Raw genomic sequence first — 17,436 nt, 5'->3', positions numbered from 1 at the left:
TTTTGGGCGACAGAACGATATATCTATATCACCATCCTTGATGCGTTTATTGTGATTTGTTAGTGTAGATACCAAAACTCCTGGGTTCAAGTGTGGTTCAAGGTTTGAAAATATTACTTGAATTGAAACTATCTTGAGTACAGATCATCTATAATGGGGGAGACTGGTAAGCTTGCCAAGGGCGAAAAGCCACCTAAATAAAGATAAATAATAATAAAGGGGGAGTCCTGTATGCTCGGACATTTTGTTTAAAATTTATGCATGAACTTGAGCATGAGCACGATTGATCGTTCGCAGTTGGTACTCCGTTATTGCAAGAACTGCTGTACTTACACAGGAAGCCAGCAGACGGTACTCGGGATCAGTAGCATCCTCAATGTGTAACAACTGATGGTCTCATTATTCTAACCTTCCTAGTCCCTGACAAAAAAGTTACAAATTGTGACTTAGGATCGTTTTCGAAACAGCTCGCAAAAATCATTCTCGTGTTATTCCGGTGGTCCAGAAGAACCAAAGTGGTTATTTATCTATAATTGAACTAGCAGAGTCAAAGGGATTCAAAATCATGAAGATTGAGCTTTGGCATGCCTTATTTTTGGTGCGAAAACTTAGTGGTCCCATATTACGGGTTTCCCGGTGGTCATTCCGGTGCTCCAGAAGGACCAGAATAACCATCATTTAATTCTTTTGGCAAAATACATCCAAACATAGGAAACACTGTAAAGAATTGGACACAATGCATTTGGTTTTGGAGCATAAATCCGAGTAATTGAATTGTCAAGATTAGCCACCTTTCGGGACTCCAGGAACCGGTTCTGCATGGATTATACTGGACCAAATTTTTCATGGGATGTTCGCTGGTAAATGGTTCCTTATTACAGAGAAATTTTATGCCAGAAAACATTTTGGAAAATTTCAAATTGTTAGATTATTTTGGTGGGATCGCTCATCAAACCTTCCGGTCCGCCTCATAGTTACATACTATTTGGTGTTCTTGTTTTTTCAAAGCATGAGCCATAGTCTTTGGCATACAATCGGATCATTCTTTAGCAGATAAGAACCGAAATGTCTGTCGACGACCGGTGATTGCTAGCAGATATAGTGAAGAGCTTGTCTTGAAACATTCATCGCTTCAAGCTAGTTGAAAAACTGAATACACTGATTGCCTGTCGATCAGAGCCGAACTAGGCATAGATCGTATACATACAGTATTGGACAAAACATTTGCAACTTTTTCGATTTTCCATACAAAATGACCAACTTTGGTAAGCTAGATTTCAGTTATTTATGGACCGATTTGAATATAACATTCACAGAACATCAGATATAACTTGAATTTTAACATATATTTTTGAATATTTTTTCCAATCACGAGTTTGTAATTAATAACGGTTTGACTAAAGTGTAATTTTAGACGAAAAATTCAAAACTTTTCATCTCAAAATCTGTTAACCCTACACAAAAACTGTCTTCAGCAAACTTATTCATCTCGTCAAAATCTACAATCAATGGCGGATCCTGCCCCCTTAATTTCGGCGCCTGCTTATGGAAGATCCCGGTGTGCTAAACGGTATAGGACATGTTAACGGGGGAGGCTACTTTCTGGAAGTTTCTTGGTGAGGATGTAGAACATTCCATCATCGCCAGGAGCTTTCATATTTTTGATTTTTTTTAATAATAGTTTTAACTTCTTCCTAATCAGTCTCCCAGGAATTTTCGAAAACGTTCTCTTGATTGGAAATATTTTTGAAGTCCTGAGTAACTTGATTTTCTATTGGACTACTACTACTTCTTCTTCTTCTTAGCCTTACGTCCTCACTGGGACAGAGCCTGCTCCTCAGCGCAGTGTTCTTATGACCACTACTACAGTTATTAACTGAAAGCTTTCTTTGCATTAGATGCCATTTTCGCATTCGTATATCGTAAGGCAGGTACGATGACACTCTATGCCCAGGGAAGTCAAGGAAATTTCCATTACGAAAAGATCCTGGACCGACCGGGAATCGAGCCCTGACACCTTCAGCATGGCTTTGCTTTGTAGCCGCGGACTCCACACGGCTAAGGAAGGCCCTATCTATTGGACTAGTAAGTCCTAAATTAAAATTGTGCGCGCTTTCAAACTGCATAGCAAGTTTTTGAGCTTTTTCGCAATTAGTTAGTAATAATTTGTTTTCCTTTTTCGATATCGGCAAAGGATTTTCCGTGGGAAGATACATTCGAAATTAAACTCATACAAAAAACGTGACAAAAGGGGAAAGGGGTTAAAAAAAGTTGGAATTTAGCGTGACATAATTTGTGTACCATCCCATGGGTATGATTCCTAATCAAGCGATCATTAACTGAAAAATGAGCATTGTACGATAACATAAGTTTTGCTTTTTCTAAAGCTTTAATATTATGTAGTTCTTTTTTGTTGAAGTGAACTAAATAATATTCTTGAGAAAGCCCTTTCCGAACAATGAAAGTTTGGGTTCTCTTTTTCATAATGATTTCTTGGACCGGGGAAAATCCAAGTAGGGGAATGTGGGGCAAGATGAGCACCCGGGGCAAGATGGGCACCTCTAGTTTGTGTCATTCCTACCGATTTTTTTCAATAAATCATTTGGGGTTCTAATGAATATCATAAAATTGATATGATGGCCATAAATTTCAGCTAAAAAATCAACAGCACAACGTAAATATTGTCAAAAATACATAGAAGTCCAAAAAATTACTTTTTCATATAAGATTTGTTCATTTAAAAGTGATAGTTTTGTTGCGTAAACAATTTAATTCATACGTTTTTAGCCGTATAGTTATAGAATAATCTTCTGTAGATAATCAGGAGCAAAACTTTTATCGAATTTAAAAAATATTTCAATTATTTTGATTATATTAATAAATTTACACCCTTGGGGCAAGATGAGCACCATGTTCAAAATCAAGTAAAACTGTGAAATCATAGAACCACATTTAGCTGTGGGCTTAACTTACGGTATCCTCTTTGCACAAAACATTTTTTCTAAAAAAATATAAACAAACAACAAATTTAATCGTTTTTTAAGTAAAATCTTAGCAATCTATGAAAAGTTATTTAATTTTTGATCAAAGTTTTAAAAACTAAGCTAGTGGTGGGGATTGCTTATCAAACCTTCCGGTCCGCCTCATAGTTACGTACTATTTGGTGCTGGGTGTAGTTCTTGTTTTTCCAACTGTATTGAAAAGCATGAGCCATAGTCTTTGGCATACAATCGGGTCTTTCTTTAGCAGAAAAGAACCGAAATGTCTATCGGCGACCGGTGATTGCTAGCAGATATAGTGGAGAGCTTGTCTTGATACGTTCATCGCTTCAAGCTAGTTGAAAAACTGAATACACTGATTGCCTGTCGATCAGAGCCGAACTAGGCATAGATCGTCTACATACATCTGAATCTACATGTCTCCGATGTATTACATCGTTCCAGGTGGGAGTTATCTGATATGTGAATATGGTACCATAACAGAATTTTTCATCTGGATGAAGTGATAAATCATAATATTCCGCAAACTGTATCACACATCTACAGAATGTATTGCGTGAAGTTAAGACATAGCAGAGTATTGGGTACATAGGACCAAGTCCCTGCCGGGTAGCGCGAAACTGATGAGCGATAGACAATAGAATCATCAACACTGCCATAAGGGATAGTAAGCATGTGACTATTGTCGAAACTATGATTAGGAGGCAAATCAACATCCCAAGATCAAATTTTTGTTACAACCCAATGTAGATATTATTAAATTAGGCTGTAGAAAATGATAAATATCTGATCACTTAGGAACCTTGCAACAGGTAATAAATGCTCGTAGTCTGTTTTCTTCGAATACACATGTATAAATTGTTAAAATTGCCGAATCATACGCGGAATTTATTAAACGGATCATGAAATTAGGACTGAAATCATAATGATGATAGATTATCAACTTTCCTTTCGTCTTGCTATTTGTTACCGTTAGAATCACCAAACTGATTGGTTTCCCACTACTTACACCAATACAACAGCACGAAAACTGAAGTATTATAATCGCGCGTTGGAACTTTCAATATCCATATATTACATCAATAGTGAATTCTTGTAAGTAGCCAGTATAAATAACAGAATCATCAACTTCTTTATCAAACATGCTCAATCTGCACCTAAAATCTCGGATCCAAATAGTTTTCTAAATAAAATTGTGTCTAAATAAAACTGTAGGCCAACAAAACATAATTGAGTAGGAGTTTACAAGTTACTTAGCACATGAAAAGCAGTTTAAATTAATCTATTACTAGATCAACACTAATGCTCACATTTTTATATTCTCATTTCATCATGGTCCTCATTGCTCGAGCGGAGACGAACACCCTGGAGATGGAAAAATCGACAGCGCTACGATAAGGAAACGTAACAGATGAGAAACTATCGATACATTTATCAATTATAAAACCCCGTTTTAATGTTAACACTTTGTTTCTGTTTTTTCTGTTTTTCGTTTCAGCAATCAAATAACCGAACCAACTCTACTATCTTTTCATTTCTTCTTCGTTATACTTATAGTCCTTCTGGCACTGAACCGAGTGGTGCGCCTTCCGCTTTCTTACTGGTGCCGTTTTTCCTGTACATTTGGCATAGTGTCGGAGGTGGTGTACTGTATTTGCTATACAACGCGCTACTTTCGATATTGTGCTTGGCGTGTGGGGAAGCAGTACTAGTGGTGAAGCGGAGGGCGCAATTCGGTTTAGTGCCAGAGGGACTATATCTATTTAATGTATCTGAAGCTTGTGGGACCGCTTTAATTCCGGCGCCTGCTTGTGGAAGATCCCGGTGTGCTAAACGGTATAGGACATGTTAACGGGGGAGGCTTGGTAGGTCCTCACCCAGCCCGTGTCTAGATGGGCGGATAATTGTCTGCCAGGGTGTGGATTGAGCAATTACAATTACAATTACAATTACAATTACAAAGTTTTAAAAACTAAGCTAGTTGAAGATAAATACTATCAGATATTAAAGTTGATATCTTGGTATATTGCAAGCATTGAAAAATAATAGTTTTCTTTAGTAAATTGCATCTTTTTATGGGGGTGCCCTTCTTGCCCCGCAGTTTTTTTTTTGACCGATGATAAAAAAGCTATTTTTTAACGTATTATTTAGAAAACTATTTATTACTTGTTAAAACTATTAATGGTTGGAGGTCGAAGTAATAATGTAAAAGATAAGGATGGTTACCAATTTTACCAAAATAAGAACGTTTAAGTAGGCTTAAATCGCGCTTATTCTTAGGGTGCTCATCTTGCCCCGCCTGACCCTAAATCATTTATTCCATTTTCGATCTCTTCAGGTGATTTATACACGGGAAAAAAATCTGTGGTAAAAATTACTATTTTAGCTGACTACGCCCATTCTTGAAACTACCATGCAATTTCAGACCAATTTACTATGTTTACGGTACATCTGACCACATTACTGGTACATTTGACAGAAATAATTTACAACAATCTGATTTTGACTACAGACATGGTAAAACCAAGCGCATTTCTGGTCTGCTGAAAATTGCCGGTGCGAGCGCTTAAGTTAACCCCCTAAAATAGTAGTTTTTACCGCACAATTTTTTTGCGTGTAGTCACTTGAGAGACCTTTCAAGACGACTTTGAACAAACGTTCAGTTTTGCCGTCATAAGTAAAAAAAATGTGCTTCTTCTCTTCAAGATGTTTGAGTAGAAGTTCGCGATCTTTAAGAGTTTCCGGCAAAACGCGACAGTCTCCTTTTTTGCGATTTGGAAGGAAACCTTGATTCCCCTGATGGAGTTCAAGATCTCCTGCCTAAATCCCCCAAATTCGGAACAACTGATCACGATAGGCGGCACTCTTTGCTTCCTCACTTGAATCAAAGAGCCTGGGCTAGAGGCTGCTTCGATTTGGTGTTCGCAAAATTTGTCTAGAACATCGAACTGATTGGTCATTTCGATACAATTGTAGGCAGAAATCTGGAAAAGTGGAATGAAACGTACCGTCTTCACAAGTGATCGTTTATTAGTGTTTTCCCGATCAGAGTTCACTTCTAACGCGTAACTTTTCAAAACGTCCTAAGTAACAAATGTAAACAAATCGAGATTATCATTGCAAATCATTTGCGTTGCACCACTTAGCAGCACACTAGAACACTCGTTCTGATATATTAACAACAAATTAATCTATTCAAAGCTTAACAAAATGACCAATGTTCAAAACTGCATCGCTTTTAATCGATTGTTACATTGGACCTTTGATCAGAGAACCAACCACATGTCCTATGTAACATTTATGAATAAACACGATTCTAATGTTACATTGGACATTCCTGAATAAAGCTTTGTAATGGAGTTTAAAAGGTAGAATGATTTGTAGAAGCGTGTCTGAGACACTACTTAGATGCATAGAATGCCATAATAACTGCTTCTCAATCATTTCAGTCGATATTTTCATAGTCGCACTGCCTCGCAAAATTGAAAACGCTCAAGTGACAAAAAGAGAATGAGTTACACAAAACTGTATTTTGGTCTTTTTGCCAAACCATGTTTTACCGTTTCGCTGGATTGGATCAGCTGCAACATCTCTTTTCATATTATTAGCGCATTGCGTGCATATAGGGGAATGATATTGAGCACAAGATTGAGCATCACGATGTCATTGTATCAATCTGATTCAGATGCATGGTCGATCAAGCATATATAAATATGCTTCCCGGCAGCAACACGAGCAACGTACATGCGCGACTTGCTCACACATAGTTGCAGAGCGATCAATCACCGAAGAGAGGAGAAGCTGTATGTATTTGTTAGACGTGGGCTCCTTTCTCGAGTTCCTACAACAAGATGGACGGCGTCGTCATCGTCATCATTCCCCACCGCAATTTCTTGTTTCAACCGACGGCTGGTGCTGATTGCAACACAGCCGTCACCACCACCACGTTATGCAGTAGGAAACTCTCACATGATCATGTGGGCGAAACCGTCATAAAAACGGGGGGAAAATTGAGGGAGAATCAGTGAGAGAGCAAAATGTCCTACATACAGCTCAACGTTTCCCCTCCTTCTGTTGTTACATAGGACACATAGACGGATGGGAAGAAGTGAATGAATCAAAACGAAGCACAGCTGGTGTCTCCGATTAGCACACCGCAACAAAATGTCGATTATCAGCGAATTGAGTGCATATAGGAAAATGATATTCAGCATCATGATCTTATTGTATCAATTCGATTCAGATCCATGGTCGATGAAGCATATACATATGCTTCACGGCAGCAACACGAGCAACGTGCATGCGCGACTTGCGCACATATATTTGCAGAGCAATCATTCACCGAAGAGCGGAGAAGCTGTATGTATTTTTTTGGCATTGGTTTCCTACAACACAATCGACGGCGCCGTCATCGTCATCATTTCCCACCGCTATTTCTCGATTACTTTTTCAAATCGACGTAAGTAACTTTCATACGGTTTTGAGAAAACTAATTGAGAAGAATCACAACCTGTCTTTCAAAACTGTTTTAAAATGAATCACCTTTTTAACATTTTTTCGCCGAGTACATCGCTCAAATTTTACATACAATCATATCGCGTTCAAAAACTAGGTAGTTTCTATTATTTTCAACAAAAATAATTATAACAAAATGATAAGCCGTTTCATACAGTTACTTTCGACGTTTTTCTACCAGTGTAAAATCGGCTCAAGTAGTGTTTTGTTTTGATTCGTGGTTAAGTCACTTTGTCTCTCTATACAGCGGGGCGGCGAAAGTAGTGGTTAGGTTGCGAAAGTTGAAAATCTTACTTTCGTCGTTTTGTAAATCCGGAAATTAAACGTTCTAAAAGTGAAAAATCTAGTTGGGTAGGAGCGGAGCATGTAGAATCTCGTCTGCGAAACACGTAGGATCAATAAAGTAAGTTTATTCACGTTTTCGACTTGAAACTATTTGAATAAGTTTTCGAGATTTCTTGTTTGCGCCGACGGCTGGTGCCGAATGCAACACAGTCTTCACCACCCGTCGTGCAGTGGGTAACTCACACACGAACAAGTGTGGGCGAAACCAGCATTGAAACGAGGGGAATATTGAGAGAGAAACAGTGAGAAAGCAAAAAGTCCCAAATACAGCTCAACGTTTCACCTCCTTCTGTTGTTACATAGGACACATAGACGGGGGGAGTGGGGGGGGAAGTGACGGCGTGGCATTGAATGAATCAAATTGTTGTTGTTCGTGAGAGACTTTAACCCGAAGGTCATTCGTCTCTTCTTCAAATGAATAAAAACAAAGCACAGCTGGTGCCTGCGATTATCACACCGCAACAAAATGAGCAGTTCAACTTGAATGTTGAATCAGTTAAACGCACGTGGATACAAAATGAAATAAAACATGATTGTTGTGTGCTCAAATAAAAATATCCGATGTTACTATAACTGAAACAAAATGACAGAAATGAATGTCCAATGTAACAATTGTTGAAACAGAACGACCTATGTGATTTATCCTATGTACATATTTTTGGTCAAAACGTCCTATCTGATGTTTTTATAGATTTCAGTGTAATTTCCAAATAAATTGACAAAATTTCATTTCATACGTTGAACTCTATTACACTGCTTCCCTCTACAAGCAACACAGTGGGGAAAAATTGTTTCATTTTGATACAGTTTCAAAATATATTTCCACAACCTTCAAGCTCGATTTACTCGAAATGTGTGAACTGTTAGATAGGCCGTTTTGAAAAGTTACGCGAGAACTGACTATCGGTACACACTCCAGAGTAATTCTACATATCTAGCTATAAACTATAGGGTGGTTCATATTCGATAGGGTGTATCATATTTTATTTTTCTCTGAAAGCTTACACAATTATCAACATTATTCATTTCACCCTTGGAAGGAAGTTCACATTCCGGAGAAACGTCCATTCTTGCCACGTTTAGTGACAGTTTTAAATCCAACTTTTTTGGAAGGAAGTTGTGAATTCACAGATTCACTCTTCCTTTTGTTTGTAGTTACAACCATGTTTAGTGAATAAACGAGAGAAGACGAGACCTCCTAAGAGGTTTTTTCCCAAGACGGTGTCCAAGAAGGATTACCACCGCTAGCTTTCGCCAACGGGTCCAACGAAAAATCGAAGGCACGGGTTCAAACAAGGATCGTAAAGGTATCAATAGTAGAAAAAATAGTACTGAAAAGTACTGTTTTAGTAGCACTTAAAAGTACCGTTTTTAATTTTAGCACTGAAAAGCACTGTTTTTGTAGCAGTGAAAAGTACTGTTTTATTGCTTTAGGTAGTTTTTAAGAAAACTTCCAAGAGCAGAGAGAATTCGTGTACGCACAGCACGAAGGTACGATGCGTACTGATGACAGCATTGCTGTTCTGTCAGGCTTTTGGGATAAATTTGACATAACTGGCTGAAGCTATCTGAGATACTTATTGTACTCTGCAAGATAAATCCACGTAATGCGATTATCTGAAAATGTCGATATACCGTCGCAGTGGCAATGAAAATCACCAAATGTTTCAGATTTAGCAAATTTGAAACATTTGTGTTCTTGAAGGACGAAAAAATCCAAGCCTACTTGAATTAGACGTTGCGTTTGGATTGCGCGCATATCTTCTGCGCCTTACCGCCGCCGCTGGATGTGGATTTAATATAAGCGCCGCAATATTCTCACGGTAAAAAGAAGCAAGGTATTATACTCCGAACAATGACATTTGGTAGTGACGTCATTCCTATCGCAAACTCGAAAGAGTGCAAAAGATAGCAAGGCCTGCTCTCCTTTACTATCCTCAAGGCCTCATGCTTGACGATAGGAATGACGACACATGACTTGGTAGAAAATCGATGTTTACACGTGGGAATAGCCTACCTTGTTGTGTATACCGTGCTTATTCTTGGCATTTTAGATTCACTTCGGCAAAAGCAATGAGAATATATACCGAGGTGAGGAAGAAGACATTTCTCGAAAACTTATTCATATAGACTCAAGTCAAAAAAGTATACAAACTTACTTTATCGATCCTACGTGTTTCGCAGACAAAATTCTACACGTTTCGCTCTGAACCAACTCGATTTTTCACTTTTAGAACGTTTAATTTCCAATTTACAAAACGACGAAAGTAAGATTTTCAACTTTCGCAACCTAACCACTACTTTCGCCGCCCCGCTGTATGGAGAGACAAAGTGACTTAACCACGAATCAAAACAAAACACTACTTGAGTCGATTTTACACTGGTAGAAAAACGTCGCAAGTAACTGAATGAAACGGCTTATCATTTTGTCATAAAATTCTTGTGTGAAATAAAAGGAACTCCATAGTTGTTGAACGCGAGCTCATTGTATGCAAAATTTGAGCAATGTACACGTCGAAAAAATGTTAAAAAGGTGATACATTTTAAAACAGTTTTAGAAGACAGGTTGTGATTGTTCTGAATTAATTTTCTCAAAACCGTATGAAAGTTACTTACGTCGATTTGAAAAAGTAATCGAGATTTAGTGTGCGTGACATCCGTGTACGGTGCAAAATGTTCCACAACTACAAGCAAGCGACCTCCCATAAGAAGCCGTGTAAATTAGTGACGTAGTTATTTTTGTTTACGTTTTTTCTCTTTACTAATACATAGCCATTGCTTCTTCTTCCACACCTTAGTATATATTCTCATTGCGGCAAAAGGGTTTCCTCAAAGCTTATGAGCTCATAATTGGACACAGTAGTTCTTCTTTTTTTGAAGTTTCAGCCTATTCGGCCGAGTCATTATTATTATTATTGTCTTTATTAACGAGGCTTTCAGCCTGTGACTGGTTTACCTCGAATTATTCGACCGAGAAGTAGCTGGTGCCAAAGTACACCATGGAAGTGCCCAAGTTGTTCTTTGACCTATAAGTTGTCCGACAATCCCTTGGAGACTAGATTCAGGTTTTTGCATGCTCGATAACGAATATTTTGTGCTCTGCTTTTCTCAGCATACTGAAAGCTCCGTTTCGACCAGGCAATCAAGAATCCCGCCCTACCTGACGGGCATTAGCGGTAACTTCATCAGACGAACAGACACGCGGGCAGATACGATGATTGTACAACTTCTCACACACATATACACCTAATCATATCGGCGAGCTTTCGGTTTTGTTTACACACGCAGCAACCTCTGCATCCGCATCTGGCACGGGCACCTGAATGGAGTCACCTGGCCACCTTTTGCATGCATGGCGCCTTCCCCTTCGGTTGTGTGGGTAAATCACTGAGGTGTAGCTGTTTTTTGTGTATACGCATAGCTCAGTTCGTAGCGTTCGGGTGTCGTCGTCGGTTCGCGATCGGCATTTGCGAACAACAAACGAACGAAGCGCTGCCGAACGAAAGCTCACCGCGAAAGTTTTTCATTCAGTTTTCTTCTAACCGTCGTCGACGTCGTTTCTGAGGTTACTGCGATTCGAACCGAACAGTGGATAGAATCCGCGCGCATTCGGTTGTTTTATATTGGAAAAGTGCCTACTTGGACAAGTTTTTGTGTGGTGTTTTGGACTGATTATAATCAGCAAAGTAACAGTTATCGAACAACGATTCCGAACGGTGTGGTGACAATATTATTTCCTGCGAATAATTTTGATCAGTGCAGTGTTGTGTTTTCCGGAATCAAACTTCTGTGTTACACTACTGTTCTATAGCAGTTGCGTAGAAGCAAAACAAGCCAGTGTGTGAGAAACAACAGTTTTCTGTGTGTTGAAGAAGAAGAATACTGAAGCAGAGTTAGATTACGCAGGTGAATATCGGATTTTGGGCGGAAAACCGAGATCAATGAATGTAACGTTTGAAGATTTGAATGATATACTGGAACGGCAGAATTTCGAAGGGAAATCTCCAGGCAAATGACAGCTGTTTGTTGCTATGCCTGACGTGTGTTGTGCATTGCGAGCAAGGTGGTTGACATACATAACATAATGAAAGCAAAATTATTGTACTACACATTCATGCGAACATGAAGATGCTGAGCGTTGATCATCATCATCACATACTCATTCGCCCATTGAGAGTGTGCTTATGCTTTTGAATGGATAGCATGAGTGTAATCGAACGTTGCTGGATATAGTGTAGATTGCTGTATTATTGTAGTTTTTTTGTTTGCAACAGACTCGGTGCGAAGAAGTCTGCGTAAAGTGCCTGGTATGAGTGGATTGGATGGATAAGGAGAGTACAATGATATTCACTCTGTGACAGATGATTGATCTTATAAATTGATTAGTGATCAAGTGAAGAGTGAAAGTTTAGGCGATGAAGATCGTTTCGGTGAAAATGTTATCGATTCCAGATGTGGAGTTTGATTCTTAGCGGTATTTACAGAACTTTATGTACTGCTTTAGTATAACGAAATGTATTATTGTAGATCCCCCAGTTCCCGACACTTAAGCCGCTGAATTGTGAACTCCAAAATTATTTGGTTTATGTAATATTGTTACCCATCTCAACTAAGTATGATCAGTTATATTTCATACAAAATTTTGAATTATCTATACACATTTCGGCACTGTATTTTAGTACCCAATTTATCAATTTTTTAAGGTGGCCTTCAATACCGGACACATTTGTTTCTCCTTGATTTGACCTAAGCATATTATTTAAAAGGTTTACGACTTGAAATGTCTCGAAGTCATGAAGTTTGTGTCTCATAGAATTTTTCCACTTCAAAAGTGAAAAGTTGCAAACTTTTTCAGTTCTGAAATTCTCACCAATTTTACTAGCGTCTTAAACATAGACATGGATTATTTGATTTAAACTTTCCATTAGATATGTCAATTGCTTAAAATGGCTTAGTATATGGATTCCTCTTTTAGTATGTTGTTATTCTGATAGTTAGTTTTTCTATCATCTATTAATTAAAACCTTCAAACTGTGATCATCGTAAACAACGAATATTGTCTTTGTCGATTTTAGGCCTTTTCATTCTGCATACATTTTCACTCTTCATATCTCGATATCCTCTTTATCTCGATATTTCCCTATCTCGATGTGATTTTCATTCCAAAGTTTCTCTCCGTATGTATGCCCATTATCAAATGTTACTAGACTAGATTCTAGTGTTCCTTGTTCCTTGTCTCGATCCCTCCCTATCTCGATGGTCTCTTCTTACTCGGTCTTACTCACTGTGAAAGATTTCTTTTGATCTAATACAGCAATTTGTTCCACTCGATCTAGACTTCAATCTGCGGAGTATTATATCTTACCTCGACACCAGCTCACATCTGTTAAAAAGATTGATTATAATCTCAATAATTTTCTACAAAGAGCTGTCAAAGATTACTTACATACAAGAATTTTCACTTTAGAATTAAGTGATAGAGCCAGTAGCGCTAATCAAATGTAAGAATTCTTCAAATTATGGTGATTGGTGTTTTGAATTTTGTCAACAGTTCATCCATTCAATGGTGCTGATTTTTTTTTATCGCGTAAATGTTTCAAACAGATCGTTTTTTCTGAATCACTCACAGAAGTTCTTGAACATTCTTTCAGGATTTTCATAATGCATTCCATGTAGAATTACTCCAGTACAAATCTCAACGACGCTCAAGGATTCCTTGAAACAAATCAGGAAAAATAATCAACTATTTATGGAAAATTTTTGGTAAAACCCCATAGAATTGCTTGGAGAAATTCCTGTTAGAAACATTGTAAGAGTTTTTTTTGCAGTATAGCCCTTAAGTGTGTAGAGAAATTCGTTGAAGAATGCTTGGAAAAATCTAAAAGAAAAATCCCTAAAGAAATATCAATTATCTGAGGTATACTACCAACTTTCTGGCGAAATCTCTAGTACAGTATCTTAAACTTACTTATCGCAAATATTGCAGGGATACCTGTTGTGAAATATGACGAAACTCAAGATTGAATTACTAGAAAAAAAATTTAGGGGAATCACTGCCTAGATCAATGCTTGAAGGTATTTCAGTAAATTATTCGTTTTTTCATACAAACAATGCTGGAATGGCACCAGTAAACATCCTTCGATAATTTTACCAATCCTTGGCGCTCGGGAAGCTTTAATTTAATCAAGTGAAGGTGGAATTCGATAAGTTTTACATGAATTTGAAAAAAACTTGTAGTTTATTTCAGAACTAGCTGGAGAAAATCGAAGTGCTTCCAGGAAAAATAAAACTGAAATAATTTATGGAGAAAATATGGACCAATCTCAGAAAAAAATGACTAGACAAACACATAGGCATCCTATTTGGAGGTATCTCTGTTGAGATTATTTGACAAATATTCTGAAGAATTTTCGGACTCATTTATTTAAACATAACTAGTAGATTTGCATGCAAGATCCTTTGCTGCAACCTTAACAGATTTTGGCAGATTTTTAGTAAGATCCATTGTGGACTGTTGATAAAGCCTTCCAATGTTTTCTGGGAAGATCTCTGTAGAAATACGGCGGTTTGGTGGACTCCAAGATTTCTTTATCAAGTAAATCAAAACACAATTATTTAATAAACACGATTTCAAGAGACAATTTTTGAAAAAATCAACTATGAGACTAATCACTGTAGTAAAGCAGTTTTTCCATCAGAGGGAGCGGTTAGGCAATGCCTCTCATTCAAGAATCTCAAAACAAATTTGCGAAAGACCTTGTTGGAAGAAGCCAAGAATGTTTCAAATGTTTTGTTAAGGATCTTGCCCAGATTAATCTAAGAAATGTTGCAAGAATACGTCAAAACTACACTCTTGAAACTTTTCAAATCGTCAAAAATGTTCCCGAAAATTCTTCGATGATTTCCACAGAAATTGAGAGCTTCTCACTTATAATCCGACAGTTTTCTTTAAAGGCTGGTTTGCTGTTGACTAGAAAGGTATTCGCTTATCGCGGTGCGTGGAAAATTTCTTCCCATAAATGGTCAAGAAAATCATATTTCTTGGATCGCAGTATGCAGCTTAGAAGAAATGTCATTTCTAATGGGGCACCCTGTAGAATTTTATTTGGCTAATTCAGTCATGGAATTTCTTAACTTTTCCTGAACGAAACAGAATACTTAGCTTAATGTGCTAATAACATTTGCTAATCCCTTTGTATGTATGAGTGAAATCTAGTGATGAATGCACATGCACAAAACACAACATTCGGAATACTCTCATAATGTATGGGAGTATTGCTATCGTCTCTATATATTATTTGGGAGAGTCATACAACTTTTTGAAGTGCAGATTTTTCTTTAATGAACCGTGAATGGTAGCTTGATCTTGTCGTAAAATATATTAACTCGCACGGCATCTTACAGAAGTCATGTACAAGCTGAGCAGATTTTTAATGCACTTGTTTAAATGTGCCAGCTGATTGCCAGTGGTGCCAAAATATGCATGCAAGCTTAACTCGGTTTGTTTGTGAAAGTGATAATAGTAGTTAACGCAACAAGCTGCAGAATGAAGATTTTTACAGCACGTACGTTGACGGGTTGGCGTGATGAAAATCAGCCTATTACGATGAGAAATTGCAAAAAAAAAAAATGCAATATTGAGTATCATAGGAAACATCTCACTAAATTTTGATTAAGTAAGAATGCCTAATTCGCGTTTTTATTCATGTTCCATAGAGAATATCGCAAAATAATACTGGTAACCTAAAGGATCAGCTGTACACTGAGAACAGCGTTGCGATTGAAAATACTTTATCAGAGGGTTAAACTCCACTTGATTTGTGCAGATTAAATTCGCATTTATTTTGAATATGTTATGTATTCAATTTTACTATGGCACCATTTGAACAGTAAAAATTACTATATCATGGTTAAAAACTTGCAGCAGGCCAGAATTGAACCGAGGATCTGGCGATTGTCAAGCGCGAATGCTTACCGCACAGCTATCGATACGGATGGATAAAGAGGGAACAAAACGCAAATAAAAAGCGTTCATGATAGCTCAATCGTGGTTGGAATAGTAAATTTAAAAACTCGTTCATGGTTCTCATTACTTCAGCGCTTGTTCCAGTGTACCAAAGTGCATTATCATACATTGAATAACATGAGAGTAGTTATAAGCTACCGGGTGGAAAAAATGACTCTTGTATTAGCGACAAAATGCTAAATGCTTGGTATGCTCTCGACGATAGTCATACCAATCGTAAAACTTTAACAATTGTTTCCATACTATTTAGAATCGACCACTATCCTTTTCACGAAATGTCGGTTCAACCAAATATCAAATGCTTTCTGTTGCAACTGAATCTTTTCGACCAAAAGTCCATTCGACGATATGTCCATTCGACCAAATGTCCTTTCGACTAAACGTACTTTCGATCAAATGTCATTTGACCAAACGTCATTCGACGAAATGTCCTAAAGCCATTCACAAGCTCCAGCTTTTGATTTTGAAGCAGTTATTACGATTTTAAAGACTTTGTCGCGAGTTTTCTTGTGATGTTCTGATAACCCAATCTAAATGCTTATGTTTTAAAAAAGACACGGACAACGTCTTCAGCCATTTAGCTGCACAGACTGTTACTTAACACTAGACAACGGACAAACATGCTCCAATGGTACAGCCGAGAAAAATTCCTGACGAAAAGTTTCAAAGGCTGAAGCGGGAATCGAACCCACACCCCATGACACGATGCGCTCATTGCCTGATGACACTAACCGCTCGGCCACGAAGCCCAGTTTTTCTTGTGGAATTTCTGGTAATGCTGTTGGAAAGCCCCTGAGAAATTCCTGGAGAAAGTCAGGAGTTCTTGGAGATATCTCCAGAGAAATTCTTGAAACCTCCGGAAGAATTCCTGGATGAAATCCCCGGAGGAATTGCTATGGGAATTCCCCTGAGAAATTCCTGGCGAAAATCCCCGGAGAAGTGCTTGAGGATTTCCCCGGAGGAATTGTTGAAACATTCGGAGAAATTCTTGGAGGAAATCTCTGGAGAAATTCCTAGTGTACATCCCCAGCAGAATTCCTGGAGAAAAACTCCGGATGAATTCTATGAAAACATCCCTGCAGGATTTTCTGAAGAAAATTCCCGGAGGAATTTGTCAATGAAATCCCCGAAAGAATTTCTGGGCAAAATCCCCAGAGGAATTCTTGGAGAGAATCCCCGAAAGTTTTCTGTGGGAAATCCCTGGAGGAATTGTTGGAAAAAATCCCCGAAGGTATTCCTGGAGGAAATCCTCGGAGAAGTTCTTGGAGGAAACCCCGGAGAATTTCATTGAAAAAATCCTAAGAGGAAATATTGGACGAAATCCTCGGAGAAAATGCTATTGAAAATCCACTGAGGAGCTCTAGGGCTATATCCCCGAAGGAATCCCTAGAGGCAATCTCCTGAGGAAGTCCCTGGAGAAAATCCCAGGGGAAATTCCTGGAGGAAATCTCCGGAGAAATTCCTGGTGCAAATCCCCAGAGAAATATCTGGAGAAAATCTCCGGATAAATCTTCTGAAAAAATCGCAGAAGGAATTTTCAGAGATAATCT

At 38.1% G+C, this 17,436-nt stretch overlaps 1 protein-coding gene across 2 annotated transcripts in view; it reads left to right on the top strand.

The window, feature by feature from the left end:
- Positions 1-11,379: 11,379 nt before the first annotated feature.
- Positions 11,380-17,436, top strand: part of LOC5570978 (putative mediator of RNA polymerase II transcription subunit 26) — a 370,525-nt gene continuing 364,468 nt past the window's right edge. For both annotated transcript variants that reach the window (XM_021849675.1, XM_021849672.1), the window contains exon 1: positions 11,380-11,765. The gene's annotated coding sequence lies outside the window, so the exon portion shown is untranslated. The remainder of the gene's footprint in view (positions 11,766-17,436) is intronic.

Source organism: Aedes aegypti, chromosome 3, assembly GCF_002204515.2.
Source record: "Aedes aegypti strain LVP_AGWG chromosome 3, AaegL5.0 Primary Assembly, whole genome shotgun sequence".
NCBI lineage: Eukaryota > Metazoa > Arthropoda > Insecta > Diptera > Culicidae > Aedes > Aedes aegypti.
The sequence above is the reverse complement of the archived record's forward strand: the minus strand, read 5'-3'. Positions and strand labels throughout refer to the sequence as shown.